Source organism: Oryctolagus cuniculus, chromosome 4, assembly GCF_051225735.1.
Source record: "Oryctolagus cuniculus isolate XC-2025 breed Fujian yellow rabbit chromosome 4, ASM5122573v1, whole genome shotgun sequence".
Lineage (NCBI taxonomy): Eukaryota > Metazoa > Chordata > Mammalia > Lagomorpha > Leporidae > Oryctolagus > Oryctolagus cuniculus.
The window spans coordinates 60961867-60976307 of NC_142870.1; the positions used below are offsets into that span (position 1 = coordinate 60961867).

The 14441-nt window shown below is 40.0% G+C and overlaps 1 pseudogene; it reads right to left on the reverse strand.

The window, feature by feature from the left end:
* Positions 1-14019: 14019 nt before the first annotated feature.
* On the reverse strand, positions 14020-14149 carry LOC127483114 (U2 spliceosomal RNA; annotated as a pseudogene).
* Positions 14150-14441: the final 292 nt, after the last annotated feature.

Here is a 14441-nt window from a genome sequence, read left to right on the forward strand (position 1 = left end):
AGAGAAAGGTCTTCCATCTGCTGGTTCACTCCCCAATTGGCTGCAGCAGCCAGAGATGTGCCGGTCCAAAGCCAGGAGCCAGGAGCTTCTTCTGGGTCTCCCACACAGGTGCAGGGGCCCAAGGACGTGGGCCATCCTCTACTGCTTTCCCAGGCCACAGCAGAGAGCTGGATCAGAAGTGGAGCATTTGGGACTTGAACCATAGCCCATATGGGATGCTGCACTGCAGGCAATGGCTTTACCCGCTACGCCCAGCACTGGCCCCTTGAATATTTCATCCCATTTTCTCTTGCCTATGAAGGTTTTAGCTAAATGTGTGCCATTAATGAGATGGAGATTTCAGTGTAAGTGACTTAGTGTTTTTCTCTTAGAATTTCTTCAGCTTATGTTTCTGACAGTTTGATTAGAATATGTTTCAGAGAGAATTTTTTTTTTTTTTGGTCAGGTCTATTGGGGGTCCAGTGGGCTTCCTGGACCTGGATGCCTATATCTTTCTCAAGATTTGAAAGTTTCCTGCAATTGTTTCATTGAATAGGCTTTCTGTGCCTTTTGCCTTCTCTTCTTTTTTTTTTTTTTTTTTTTTTTTGACAGGCAGAGTGGACAGTGAGAGAGAGAGACAGAGAGAAAGGTCTTCCTTTGCCGTTGGTTCACCCTTCAATGGCCGCCGCGGCTGGTGCGGTGCGCTGCAGCCGGCGCACCGCGCTGATCCGATGGCAGGAGCCAGGTACTTATCCTGATCTCCCATGTGGGTGCACTTGGGCCGTCCTCCACTGCACTCCCTGGCCACAGCAGAGAGCTGGCCTGGAAGAGGGGCAACCAGGACAGAATCCGGCGCCCCGACTGGGACTAGAATCTGGTGTGCTGGCGCCACAGGCGGAGGATTAGCCTAGTGAGCCGCAGCGCTGGTCTTCTCTTCTCCTTTTGCAATATCCATATTGTGAATGTTTATTCCCCTACTGGTGTACCATAAGTCTCACAGGCTTTCTTTGTGCTTTTGTCAAGGTGATTCCAAAATACCTGTATTCAGCTCATTCTTTCTTCTGCATACTCAATTATGTTTACTGTAATTGACTCTTTCAACTGTATTTTAAATTTCATTTACTGAGTGCTTTAGCCCCAAGATTTCTGATTTTTTCCTCTTTATGAGTCCTATCTTTTGGCCGAATTTTTTTTTCATGTCATGAATTGTCTTTCTAATTTTATTGAATTCTATGTACTCTTTTGTACCTCTTCAAGCTTTCTTAAAATCTTTTTTCTGAATTCTTTTTCAGGCAATTGATTGATTTCTATTTCTTTGTTGTCTATTGCTAGGGGCTCATCATGTTCCTCTGCAGCTGTCATGTTTCCATATTTTTCCCCCATGCTTCTTGTGTCACTATGTTTGTTTTATGCATCTGGTATGTTACTTGCTTTTACCAATTTTATGGGTTGGCTTTTGTGGGAAAGGCTTTCTGCCTGTGATGTGTACTACAATGTTGACTGGATGTGTTGTGTTGGCTTTGGTTCCAAGTGTGTGCTTTAGTGTATTATTCATGTACCTCATTAGCTGTAATCAGTGTTGGTGATGAGTGTCAGTGTCTTAGTGTCATGAACTGCAGGGATTGTAGGGTTGCACCAACAGGTTTGTTGGCAGTTCTGGGTGTGGTGTGCCTGACTGCAGATGTGGTGTGATTGTCAGTTCCTTGAGTTGTGTGAGTGTGGGGCTGCACTGTGGGCCAAAGTGAGAGTAGTGCAGGATGCCTGGTAGCATGGTTAGGTGTCTGGCAGTGTCTGAGGTCCATGGGAGTGGAGAGGGCCTCAGATGGAGCACCCATCAGTGTCTGAGGTATGCAGAGGTAATGCCATAGGACTCTGGGGCCAACCTGCTCAAGATCTGTCAAGCTGTTTCGCAGGGCTGGGTGTGAATTTTGGTGGGGCTTAGTGTCAGTTTCTCAGGGGTTCGACCTCTAAGAATGGGCTATTCAGTTGCTTCTTAGGGAAACTGGAGAGTGGACTGGACCAACCAACCACTTCTCTCTGGGTCAACCCACTCAAGAATGGCTCCTTAGCTACTTCCCTGTGTATAGAGACACAGTGTGTGATTTCCAGGTTCCTTCCTGAAGGAGGGCACAGGAATGGGGCCACCTGATTGCTTCTTGGGCATCAGAAGGTGGTTAGGATGCCTGGGTGCCTTCTGGGGTCAAGAGTAGATGGGTGGGGCCACTTGGGAGTTTCCAGGACAGTGGGAGGCGGGTGGGAAAAGGTTTTCTAGCAGCTTATCGGCCTCAGGATGGTGGCCTGGGTCACCTGACTGTTTTCTTGGAGTTCTCTGCAGGCCTCCTGAGACTGTGGGGACTCTTGTCTTGTTCATGGTACTGAGTTGGGGGACTGCTAGAAGCAGCACCCTAGTAACTTCACAGGACCCTCGTTTGGTAGGACATATATACCCTTGGCTTTTAAAATTCACCTGAAACTCTTGGCCCTATATATTACAGACTTTTTTTTTTTTAAATTTTATTTGACAGGTAGAGTTATAGACAGTGAGAGAGAAAGAGAGAAAGGTCTTCCTTCCGTTGGTTCACTCCCCTAATGACCGCTATGGTCGGCGCTGTGCCGATCTGAAGCCAGGAGCCAGCTGCTTCTTCCTGGTCTTCCATGTTGGTGCAGGAACCTAAGCACTTGGGCCATCCTGCACTGCCCTCCCGGACCACAGCAGAGAGCTGGACTAAAAGAGGAGCAACCGGGACTAGAACCATATGGGATGCCGGTGCCGCAGGTGGAGGATTAACCACGTGAGCCATGGCGCTGGCCCCATATTACAGACTTTTTAAAAGAATATTTGAAATATGCAGAACTTGGAAAAGCAGGTATTTGTAGAGCAGTGTTTTTTCTCCTGTGGCATTGTATTAATAAAACTTGTTTTGCTCAGGTGTATGATATCTATCTTAAATTTGCTGAGAGTATTTTAATGAGTTTCAAAAATCTTCTGAAGAATAACTCATACTAACTTCTGTTCTTACTTCTGATAACCTGAATAATTTCAATGATGATTCTTGGTGGCTAACAGTACCTAATATTTTCTGTTTGAAAATAAGCATTGTTGATAATATAATTTTAAGTACTTAGATGTTTGACTTGATGTATTTGACATGCTATAGTAAACACAATTTTTTTTGTTTCTCCTATAGGTCAAAGGACAACAAAGTAGCTGATATGTAGGGTGAATAAATCTAGAGATTTAATGCACAATGTGAAGGATTTAAGTAATATATTAAAAATTTTAATGAAATAAGTAGATTTTAACTCAAAGGATGATAACCATGGGAGTTGATGGATTTATTAATCTGCTTCATTAAAATAACTATTTTGCTATCTATATGTATCCATAACATCATGTTGTAAACTCAACTACATGGAATCAAATATACTATAACAAAGAAAACTTTGTTTAAAATGATGGTATCATTGAAATTGATAGATTCAGTAGGGTTGTTATCAAAAAATTCTGTTTTTAACTTGATCAGTTTTGCTGCTCTAATCAAATATGATATCTTAGTAAATATCTTTAAAGTAAAGCACTTCATTTAAAATGCAATACATATTCCTAATGATTTCCTAAATAATAACTTTTAAATCTATTGAGTTAGGTAAATGAAAATAAATGAGAACTTTAAAATATAACTTAAATGTTTTTTAAAAATCTCTATGGAAACTCTGTCCACAATGAATATGTTAATGAATCTCATTTGGTACCACTATAAATCAGTTGGAACCTTTATAGGCATTATCAGAGATTTTCCATTGAGGGTTTTGACCTTTATCTAGCTCAAGAATGAAGTCCCCCAAGTGCAGACTTTTTCCTGTCTTGTTTTCTCCCTCACACGCAAATCCAAATCAAATGCTCCTCCCAGACGGCCATGCTGTTAGTTCATGTAAGGCTGGATTTTCTGGCCTGTGTACATCTGGAATAACTCTTGGACAAGTGTAATTTTCCTAAATTAGTGTAAAATTTAGTAGTTCATTGAAATATGTTCCCCCAGAGACATTTTCTTTGCTAGGGGAGCTGATATTAAGTGTGTCTAGCTATTTGAAATTCTTAATGGCATTTTAATTTAGAGTCAACCTCACTCACAGGTCTCTGGTGACCCTTATAAAGAGACCGTAACAAGACTAGAAATGTACGTGGATTGGGAGGATGAGAAAAGCATGCTCCTTTCTTCTCTCTTCACAGGGTTCTCACTTTATTTTTAATTTCCTTGGACTACAGATAGCACATTAGGAAATTCACCTGCAATAGATGGACACTAATGGTTTTCATCAGAAGAGTAAGAGATGTATAGAGAATTAGAGCTTATTCATTTGATCTGAAGGGTGCATATAGGCTTCATATGTTTTACCCCTTCTTTGTACTCATTGTAAAATCACTGAAGAAGCAATGTGATTTTTGCCAAAGAGCTAATAAATTTATCAGTTCAGCACATTAGATTATGTGGCACTAAATATGATTAAGCAAATATGTTTAATAGGTTACATATTAAATATAAACTTATAAATACAACTGGAATGATCAGTGAGTATCCCAGTGAGACTAAATAAAGTCTTCTCTATAAAAATATTTGTGGTAAAACTGAAGAAAATATTAGAGCCAGGATGCTGTCTGTGGCCTGAAGGTTTTTGTCTCTCAAAATTCATATGTTGAAAGCTTTTTTCCAATGTGATAATATTAAAAGGTGAGGTCTTTGAGAGGTTACTAGTTCATGAGCTCTTTGTCTTCATTAATGTGAACAATACCCTTATGAAGGAACCTGGAGGGAGCCCATTTGCCATATGAAGACACAGAAAAGTCACCACCCTTGAGGAACAGGCCCTAGCCACTGAATCTGCTGATACTTGGATCTTGGATATCATAGCCCCCTACACTGTGAGAAAATAAAATTCTGTCATTTATAGATTAGATATCTCAAGGGATTGTGTTATAGGAGGAGGAACAGACTGAGACATAGAGCTTTTAGTCCAAGGATATGGAGTTTTAACTATTTTTTTTAGTTAAGGGAGAGAACTTAGAGTGAGGGAGTGACTAGATCAAAGCAGTCAAGTATTCCACATCCCTTAGCAGTCTTCCTTTTCAACAGGGATTTTCCATCATGCTGTGAAGCAAGATGCTTTTAATTCATACAGCTCTGGAAACCTCGTGAAAGCACTTGATAAGGCTGATCATTTCAAAATGACTTTAAAATTAAAAAATGCCATCTTGGGATTAATAGCTCCTCTTCAGTTGTAATTCCAATAACATCTCAGCAGCCCCTGCTTGCTAAAGTTGATGTACACTTAAGGTGAAAATGAGTGACAGTGGGAGAGTTCACATATTACACAGTAGAGAAATTTGGATGGCGAGAGCAGGAAGTCAAGGTTAAGGGATTTGAGCACCGTTGAAATATCCACAATGAGAAAGAGAAGATAGCACCACTGTATATAACGACATGAAGGGATATTAAATACAGGCTTGGGAACCATTATTTCATCTACACAAGGGAAATAGAATATATGATCATGTGCCATGGTAGGAAATATTTAGGTAAAACACAGACAAAATTTCAATATAAGGAATATTTTTCAAAGTATTCACTCGAGGATTGAGAAGCCATTGTCCTACTACATTTTAATGACATAAACTTGGAATTCATTCTTTAAAGAAAATTAAACAATAGTCCAACATATGCTAAACTGACTCCAGGAGTCTTTACAAGAAAAAAATACTTTTTTGGCCACATGCAGTATCAGTTGGGAGGTGGAGAGAAGGGCACACAGCATAAATCAAATTCTTATAACTTCTTACAATATGGTTTAGATTGCTTTATCACTAATCAGAACATAATTCATAAACGGAGACTGTGACATTGTGGAGTTTCAGGCAGTATTAAAAATTGACGCAACATTGCTGGCGCCGCGGCTCACTAGGCTAATCCTCCGCCTTGCGGCGCCAGCACACTGGGTTCTAGTCCCAGGCGGGGCGCCGGATTCTGTCCCGGTTGCCCCTCTTTCAGTCCAGCTCTCTGCTGTGGCCAGAGAGTGCAGTGGAGGATGGCCCAAGTGCTTGGACCCTGCACCCCATGTGAGACCAGGATAAGTACCTGGCTTCTGCCTTCGGATCAGCGCAGCGCGGCGGCCATTGGAGGGTGAACCAACGGCAAAGGAAGACCTTTCTCTCTGTCTCTCTCTCTCACTGCCCACTCTGCCTGTAAAAAAAAATTGACACAACATTAAAAACTGAAGGAATATAAGTCTCACAGTTTTCAATATCTTCTGATCTAATTTGAAAGATTCTTTGCATCTACCAGTGGTTGGCCTGAATCTCAGTAATAACATGGGTAGGAAAAGGAATATCTTTATTTTCTATAATCATTTGATCTTTTGCTTTTAAACTGACTGAGTCATTGGAAAATGTTAACTTCAGTTCTACTTATGCCTTTCCCTTTTTCCTAAGGCTGGACCATGGCTCCTGAGGCATTATGGTTTTTGGTCACAGGTACACATGGAGGGTCATTCAGTGTCATTTGTTCTGGTCTCAGCAGACGGTTCTTGTCTACCTGACTCAAGTAAAGACATGCCTAGCTACTCCTACTAGCAGAGGAGTCAGAAGGCAAGAAGTGATCCAAGTGAACAGGGAGCATGAAGTCCCTGAGAGAGGGAGGATTGTAGCCCTACTGAGAGATAGAAAATCAAGGCGGCTAGAGCTCAGAGAGGAAGGAGAGAGGAAGAGGAACAGGGACACATCTGCCCGTGATTCTGCCAGCTAACTTCCCTGGGAGAGTCCTTGTACCTCTGCTCATTCTGCCTGTTAGTTACACTGCTGGAAGGCAGGTCTTGTTCCTGGGACGCAGAGACCACAGATGTCGTTTCTAGGAACAATGGAATAGGTTAGGCCTTTACCTACTCCTTGCTTCTCCAAAACACATTTAGTATTCCCAGGAATTTCCTTTTTTTCTTTACTTCCTTCACATTCTATAAAGCACTTTTCCAAGGGTTTAGATATATCACATCTAGTATGAATACACCTCAGAGTCAATGTCATGGAGATCCAGTCCCTCTGAATGCCAGAATGGACAAAGGAAATCTATCCAGGAAGAATGCTGTATGTGAATATCTCCAAAGATTGTCCAGTTCTCATGTAACAACTATGACTGAGTGCCAGCAATGTGCCAGGCACTACACTAAGACTACATGCAAGACATTTGCCATGACTTTGGGTTTCTCATGGTTTTGTGGAATGATATAAAGATGAAACAGAACCAATACCAAAGAATAAATTCAGAGATCATATTTTTTGTAGTCTCAATAGACTCTTGAATTTTAGCACTACATAAAGTCAAGTTATAATAATCCCTTCATACTATATATTAATGGAATCATAACTGAAAGAGATTGGATCTCAGGAGTCACTTGGTGCATTCCTGATGTGATATCTGAATGTCCCCAGTACCACACGGAAGTAATCAATTGTATCAACGCTTGAAAATTTTCAGTTCTGGGTAAGCCTATTCAATTTTTTTAACAGTTCTATTAGAATGTCTTTCTAATAAAAATAATAAAATATACTCCCTTATTATTCCATTTGCTGACTCTTACTCTACCCTCTGGAGTCAAACAAATTAAATCTAATTTCTTTGACATTGTAAAAGACTTATAATTAATTATGGAGCTGTTTGACAAAAACATTCCTCAAGAATTGGGTGCTTAGCTAAATGGCCTACAAATGTAGAGATTTATCATGATGATTTGCCTAGTAATGCCTCATAATCAATGTTTAGGAAATTGGATGTGGCTTATTAATCTTTTTTCCATATTAGTACATCAATATAAATTGTATTATGATGACTGTTCTGAATTATCATTACCATATTCACATGAGGTATACCATCTTTATTTGTAGCCAGAGATTCAAAATCATATTTTTAATACTTATGCTTTTCAAAATTTACAGATATTTTCTTCACCAAATAAAGGCTCTAATAGGCTAAAAATTTAAGGGAATGAACTACACAAGTATTAAAATAAGGTGTCAACTGAATCAACAAGGCACAGGGTCTAGCCCTTAGCTTTACAGTTGTGGATAAACAAATACTGGTTATATAAAAATCAAATAGGTTCCTGGAAGTAGATTCTCAATAATCAAACTGCTGACATGCGAGATGATACTTTTTCAGAGACCACAGCTCTGGATAACTTGTTTTTCTGAACAGTGGGAAAGGTTAAGCTCCTCTTTATCCCTTACCTCTCTAAGATATGTTTTCTCTTTTCCAAAATCCCATTTTTCCTCTCTACTTCCTTCATAACCTTTAAAGTATTTTTAAGGGCTTAGGTATTATCACTTAGATATTATCAACATAGTAGAGATCCAGTTTCCAGCTGACTGGAAAGGAAAAGAGGAAATACATTTAGATTTTGTAATGTTAGAGAACCTCAATGCCTATGATCCAGGGTGCAACTTTTCTCTCTCAGGGCACCCAGAAGGCCAATGGAACAACTAGGATTCAAGAATAATCCTACCAGATATTTACTACAGAAAATTTAATCCTGATGAATTCTTCTTGTTGTGTACTAATCTATTCCTCTGTCATGTCTTATGTCCACCAAATGAAGCATATACTGGGCAATGTTGGACATACACCAGTAAATTATTACTGTTCCTCATAGGTGTTTTTGTGTTCTTTAATTTTTTTAATTTATTTATTTATTTGAGAGACAGAGTTACAGAGAGAGGGAGAGACAGAGAGAAAGGTCTTCCATCTGCTGGTTCACTTCCCAAATGTCCACAGTGGCCCAAGTTGAGCCAATCTGAATCCAGGAGCTAGGAGCTTCTTCTGGGTCTCCCATGTGGATGCAGAGGTCCAAGCACTCGGATCATCTTCCACTGCTATCCCTGTCTATAAGCAGAGAGCTGGACTGGAAGAGGAGCAGCCTGGACACAACCTGCACCCTCATGGAGGCTTAGCCCACTATGCCACAGTGCTGGCCCCTCCCCTCTTTAACTTTTTATCATATTAAGTGGGGAACAACAGTTTCCTTCTCCCATTTAAATTGTAGTCTTGAGAATATGTCTGGTCACCATAATTAGATTGAAGCACCACAGGTTTTTATTACACACAAGAGATGACTTGGTCATTTTGTAAAAGGCTTGATAATCTCATTAATATCCCTTTCAGATACCATCTTATAGATGGCTGAGCTTATCCATTTTATATTGATTTTATTAGGTTATATTTCAAAGGCTGAACTTTCTGACCTCATCTTTCTACTAAATTAAATATATGATTCTAGTAAGAATCATCAAAAGTCCAACAAAAACCTAAATGCTCACTGGGAAATTTGTTAAGTAAGTGGAATATATTTTCAGCCTAGCCAGGCTTATCATTTCATTCTTTAATGATATATTTTTCTTCAAAACCTCATCAAAATTATCATGATTATTCATTTTGTGTCACAAAAATGAAATAATAACTAACATTTTAACAGTTGAATGTTTAAAAATTATCAAGCATATGAACATATCTCTTATTTCTATTCACGCAGCACTGGTAGATTATGATATTCAGTAACCTTTTTTTTTAAATTTATTTGACAGGTAGAGTTATGGACAGTGAGAGAGAGAGAGACAGAAAGAAAGGTCTTCCTTCCGTTGGTTCACTCCCCAAATGGCCGCAACGACCGGCGCTGCGCCAATCCGAAGTCAGGAGCCAGGTGCTTCTTCCTGGTCTCCCATGCAGGTACAGGGGCCCAAGTGCTTGGGCCATCCTCTACTGCCCTCCTGGGCCACAGCAGAGAGCTGGGCTGGAAGAGGAGCAACAGGGACTAGAACCCGGCACCCATATGGGATGCCAGTGCCGCAGTCGGAGGATTAATCAAGTAAACCATGGCGCTGGCCCCCTAAATATGCATTTTTAAAAGATATGATTGTGGATCATCAGTTAGTTGTACTTGTCTACATTATCTTATGGGACCATAATACTATAATATGTATAATAAGAAATATGTCTTTGGTCATTGCCCAAATTTTAGGGCACACAATCCTTTCAAGCCATTGGAATATCTGGAGTTGTAAGTATTTCTTTGTGTGCAAATAAGATAACCGATGATAGCTAGGCGGAGGATTAACCAAGTGAGCCATGGTGCCGGCCCTTCAATAAACTTTTTTTTTTTTTTAAAAGATTCATTTATTTATTTGAAAGTTAGAGTTACAGACAGAGGGTGAGAGACAGAGATTCTTCCATGCCCTGGTTCACCCCCTAAATGACTGCAACATCCAGTGTGGACCAGGCTGAAGCAGAAGACAAGAGCTTCTTCCATGTCTCCCATGAGGGTGCAGGGGCCCAAGCACATAAGCCATCTTCTGCTCCTTTTCTCAGACCATTAGCTGTGAGCTGCATCAGAAGTGGAGCAGCTGGGACTTGAATACCTATTTGGTGCCAACTTTGCAAGTGGTGACTTCATCCACTATGCCACAACTTTTAACCTTTAGAGTAGAGCAGTGGTTCTTGAAATCTTACTTACCACACCAATAACATCAGCATCTCCTGGAAGCTTGATACAAAGACAAAATCTTAATGCTCTCCAGCTGTACTGAATCAGAAATTTTATTATATGTATATAAATCTTTTTCCTTATCATGAGGTATGTAAATTTCTTGGGAGCCAGGATGGAGAAAGATTTCCCACCAAGCCTTAAAGGTTCCTTTTCATATATAGAGAACATCTATACTTGTATTTGCTGCTCAGCTTTTATTCACCATATACTTTCCCCAGTTTCCCTCTGTGGGCCACTATTCCCATCCTCACTTGCTCTGAGTGAACAACACCCTACCCACTGGCTCAGGGGTGAGCATTTATTAGCTAAGATAACTATCCATGGCTTGCCCTGATGCAGTGATTAGTGCATGGTTGGATAGGACAAAATTAAATTAAACACACACATTAAGAATTTTGCTGGGAGCTGGCACTGAGGCATAGCAATAAAACTGCTGCCTGCAATACTGGCATCCCCTATGAGTACTGGTTCAGATCCCGGCTGCTCCACTTCCAATTGGCTCTCTGCTATGGCCTGGGAAAGCAGTAAAAGATGTCCCAAGTCCTTGGGCCCCAGCACCCATGTGGGAGACCTGGAAGAAGCTCCTGGTTCTTGGCTTTGTGTCGGTGCAGCTCTGGCCATTGCGGACATCTGGGGAGTTAAACCAGTGAATAGAAGACCTCTCTTTCTCTCTCTCTGTCTCTCCTTCTCTCACTGTGCAACTCTTTCAAATAAATTAATAAATCTTTAAAAAAAAGAATTTTGCTGTATTTTCTCCTAAATATATATGCTAGGAAATTTTTCACATAAATCCACAAGGGGTCATGTATAAGGATATTTATTGAAGCAATGTCTGTTTTATTCACTGTTGTGTCTCATGTGCTAAAACAGTGCCTGATATAGTGTATGTGCCCATCATGTTTGTGAAAAAATAAGTTGTTTGTGATGGGGATTTTAGGGCAGGTTGAATGCTTATCACTGAGACAGAGAGGAAAATATAGTAGACGCATAGATGATTGCTATCAGGTGTTGTATAGCAAATAAAATTAATGCATTCGATATACAATAATAACAAAGAAACAAAAACATTGTGTTTTGTTAAAAAGCATTATTTATAACATACTGTTCAGGTAAGGTAAAATGCGATTACACAAATAGTGTTTATTTTGTAAAAACAACAAAGAAAATAAAAACACAAATTAAAATGCTTCCTATGAGGAAAACAGAATGGGATTGACACATAGTGATAAGAAATACACAAATATATCAAAAAATACTTAAAATAAGGTGCCTTTCAAAGGTTGGTAGTACTTTAGCATGAAGAGAAAGTGGTAAATGACTCAACCTTGAGCACCTGAGGTTAAAAATATTGCTGGTTGTTCTGAGAAAGATTCTCCTTTGCTTTCTGTATGGACTACATGTAGTATAGACCCCTAAGAGCTGTAGAGAAAGAGAAAAAGTGGAACGGGGTCAGATACTAAAAGACCATGTATCCGGCCTTTCCTGAAGTATGTTTATAACTCCATTTGTTGTAGCTGGTTAAAAGAGATTGATTCACATTTCCTTTCACGTTTTAATAGTTTTTACTTATTTTTTATTTATGAGAGGTTGAGAAAGAGTGAGAGAGAGAGAGAGTGAGCGAGGGAGCACACTCCTGCCTGCTGCTTCACATTCCAAAGGTCCACAATAGCTGGGGCTGGGCCAGAACAAGCCAAGAGCCCAGAACTGAATCCAGGTCTCCCATGGGGGAAGCAGGGGCACAATGACTTCAGCCAAGACTTGTGCCTTGGGGCCGCATTGTGGCACAAAAGGTAAAGCCACTGCCTGCAGTGCCGGCATCCCATATGGGCACTGGTTCAAGTCCCAGCAGCTCCACTTCTGATCCAGCTCTTTGCTATGGCCTGGGAAAGCAGCAGAAGATGGCCCAAGTTCTTGGGCCCCTGAGCCCACATGGGAGACCTGGAAGGAGCTCCTGGCTCTTGGCTTCTGATCAGCTCAGCTCTGGCTGTTGCTGTCATTTGGGGAGTGAACCAGCGAAATGGAAGACCTTTCCCTCTCTCTTTCTGTCTCTCCTTCTCTCTCTATGTAACTCTGACTTTCAAGTAAATAAATCTTAAAAAAAAAAAAAAACCAGACTTGTGCCTCTTAGGGTGCACATTAGCAGGCATCTGGAATTGAAAGTATAGCTGAGACACAAACTTAGAACTCTGATATGGAATGTGGGTGCCCCAAGCCATGTCTTAACTACTACACACGAACACTACCTGTTCTCCCACTTTTAATGAAGAAAACAGAGATTCACCACCTCTTTCTTTGCTTCTGCTAGCCAACTTGTGAAAATACTAACTTAGGTTTGCTGTCTCTACAAACGCACTCACTCACATAATATGGCCAAGCAACCTGACGTTGATCACCTTAATGCTGTACTGAAATAATCTAATACTCTCCACCAAGTAGCACATATATTAGACATTTTCCTAAAATGATCTCCTATCTTTTCACTGATTGTTCATCCTCAGACCTCTTCACTGGGCTCTTCTTAAATGGTAACTGAGGATAAGTATTTAACCAAATGTATGTCAACCTCCTTGTGGATCAGAGGAGATGCACCAACCATTGAGAACAGTCACTGTCCTGTTAACCACGGAGGGAGCAGCCTTCTGGGGAAGTGCTGACTGCATTATCAGTCTGGGTGGAAGCTATTTTTATTACTACTACTTTTATTATTAATATCCAAGTTACTATTAACTCCAGCTATTAACCATCTTTGTTTTACATTTTCTTCTGGAACTAAATTTTACAATATAATAAATGTTTTTAAAAGTACTTCAGAGCTAAGAGCTTCAAAAGCTGTATTTCTATTCCTGACTCCTGAACTCCAAACTCGAATTTGCTGCTAACACAGAGAGAGCATGCTTTACAAACACTTTGAATTTTAGCATCCACTGGAATTCTGCCTCATGCTGACTCTCTGCTCCTGGAGAGGCTTACCAAGGATCTACTCTCAAAAAACTAGAAATGATAATAATTTTTCATTCTTTCCTTTTATTTGACTTTCTATATCCCCTCCCACCCATTGAAGTTTAATAGTAGCAAGGTACGCTAGAGTATATTCTATGTTATTTTTTATGTGTATGTCTTCTTGTCCAGAGCTCATAACTATAGTACTAACTTAAATCCCACATTTTAAGCTCTATATTATTAGTCCTAAAACAATCTCCTCATCTGGAATCTCCCAACTTTTTAATTTACACTTTGCATTGCTACCTGAATTCTCATCTAAAAGTCACTGATTGGGTTGTATCACATGTCACTCAGTCTCAATGAATACTCAGTAGTATCCTGCTATCTGAAGAAATATGTACACTCCTATGTCGTATTCTCAATCTTCCCTGAAGTGGCTCAAAAGGAAATTCTTATTCTACTGCATCCTTTCAAAAACTCCCAAATTCAGTCATGTCAGGTTTATTGTCATCCTAGAAGGGATAATGATTTTGAGTATTTTTTCTTGTGCTAGGATTGTTCTTCCCATTTTTTGTAGAATACCCCCTTTTTAAACTGATAAGAACAGATACTACACTAGATCTTAGCCAAAAGGCTGAGAAGTGATAGAATAACCCCTTTTTATAGATCCATTTCAAGTTTACTGTTTCCATAAAGCCTTCCCTGAACCATCAAGTTATAATGAACAACTTTTTTCATTTATAATCCTAAAGCATGTCTCTTCTGCTCCACTTAGCATCTATTCAAATTAACCTTGTGATGTGACTTTTCTACTCACAATTATCCTCATCCTTACCACATGAAATCTAGGTTCTAAGAAATTTTATGATGAAGATTCTGACTTTCTAATTTTGGATACTCAACCCCAAGAACAGCACTTGGTAAACAGGGTCCCAATA